Here is a 2,500-nt window from a genome sequence, read left to right as displayed (position 1 = left end):
GGCAACGAGGAGGAGAGTTTAAAAGCATTTATAACAATATATAACGATTTAAAAAATGAAAAAATATTACATTTATATATAATCTCAAAGATTGGCTTTATGCATTACAGCCTTCAATCATCGCATTGTGTTGTTGAGATCGAATTAAAACAACTGATGACAATAAGCATATAAGTAATTCTAAACCGTCGCAAAGCCTAATTAAATTCTATGATTGTGTCATGTATTTAAACATTACTTAAAAGTAACTATGGTCTCTAGTGTTTGCTTCTAGACCTACCACCAAAATTGAGTAATAAATATCTGAAACTAATGCCCCTGATATCTGATATATATATATATATATATATATATATATATATATATATATATATATATATATATATATATACATACATACATACATATATATATATATATATATATATATATATATATATATATATATATATATATACATATATATATATATATACATATATATACATATACATATACATATACATATAATATATATATATATATATATATATATATATATATATATATATATATATATATATATATATATATATGCAAAGTATCAATACTGTTCATAAATTTCATAGATAAGTAACGAATCATTAAACAGGAATTTGATTTTCAATATTCATATCATTTAAAATTATTATTTGGTATGTCTGTAAAAACATTATGAATACAAATTATGTATAATCCTTGCATTATATATATGGAATGATTTCATGATAATCTATTATTTATTTCTTAGAAGACAAGGCTATCTTGATATCTATTGTAATCAGATTTCTTTGGAATTAATTATATAATTACATCAATGTAAGGATACACAGATTTATAGATAGATAGATAGATAGGTAGATAGATAGATAGATAGATAAATAGATAGATTTATATGACAGGAAAAACCAGAAATATATAGATAAAACTGTGTAATAACTTAAGGGAATCCGGGATATATATCTAAGAAAATTTTTATAAATTTTAAGATCGGGAAATTTGTATCAAAATACATTTCACTTAATAGCACCACGAACAATAAACAAGAAGACTAAAAAAAAAAAAATAAATAAATAAAAAAAAAAAAAAAAAAAAAAAAAAAAAAGCCAAATCAATTACGATAACAAATAAATCATTTGACCCTTCACTTTTATGCTATGTTATCTTGAAATGATTTTATCTAACATTTTCACGACAAGGTTAAATTTCTTAAAAAAATACCTTTTGATTAAAGCTTTTTATGCATGCTATTGTATTACGATACTCCCTTAGAATAGTGAAAAATATAGAAAATAGGAAATTAGCTTGAGGATGTTTATGTAAAATGAATTGTAATATATATGTCAAAATAATATGAATTCTTATCATAATGCAGGTAGATTATTTACATTTCAAACTCTTAGATTGTTCGTATTGCTATTTGATGAAGTGTGGACACAGCTTTTAAAAAAAGTTATAATCTAATCTATAATCAGGCATAGAAGCTATTAAGTTTGAAAGACGTTTTGATTTGATTTTTTAATTTAAAGTCTTGTATTTATAACATTATGCTAACGGTTAAAAAGCAAATGAAAATTCATAAAGAATATATTATGAAATTGGAAAATATATCTCGATAGTAAATAGCATTAGGTCACCAATTTGCTAAATTACAGAATGTGGTGGTGATTTTTTCAAAGTCACAATATAGAAAATTTCAATTTTTCATTTTTGTTTATAATTCGAATAGTTTTGAAAGGGATTTTACATATTTTCTAAACCCCACATTTAAAACGATATTTTATAACTTACACCTGATTATATTTCTACATGTTCTGCTCGCATACCTATGGTTGAGAAATGAGAATTCTTAAAAACTATATGCACTTATGAATTACAATCACTGGTTGATTAATACACAACTGTTTCTATATCATTTTATAAGAAAAATATTGTACTGAAAATATATTCTTAATCTATTCATACACTTACACAGTTTCTAAATTCCACAGTATAATATTTCACGTTGTTAATGGGACAGACCTGTGCAAAAGAAATACCAAAGAATGGACTAGAATTTATATTGATTTATAGAAAAAAAAAATCATAGAAACAATGCAAGTTGGAATTAAATTCAGTCAAGTACTTCAAAGTTGATTATCAGTTTGTCCTAAAGATCGTTGTTACTTACAGGGTTTACTGTAGATGCTGTAGAGAGGCCTTTGACACAGAGACTGTAGCAGCAATCCCTTGAGTTATAAGCCATGGTAAAAGGGAATGACGTCATACCTAGAAAAGAAAGACTATTGGCAAAAGCCATTAACGTCAGAGAGAGAGAGAGAGAGAGAGAGAGAGAGAGAGAGAGAGAGAGAGAGAGAGAGAGAGAGAGAGAGAGAATCAGTGAAATAGCTTAATTTGATGGTTCCGATCGTTGCGTGATTATCATCTCGTTAGAGAACTCTAATTTCTAACGGAATGTCAATCAGATGTCTATAACCCGGTT

This window comes from Palaemon carinicauda, chromosome 2 (genome assembly GCF_036898095.1).
Source record: "Palaemon carinicauda isolate YSFRI2023 chromosome 2, ASM3689809v2, whole genome shotgun sequence".
Taxonomy (NCBI): domain Eukaryota; kingdom Metazoa; phylum Arthropoda; class Malacostraca; order Decapoda; family Palaemonidae; genus Palaemon; species Palaemon carinicauda.
This window is presented reverse-complemented; position numbering follows the sequence as displayed.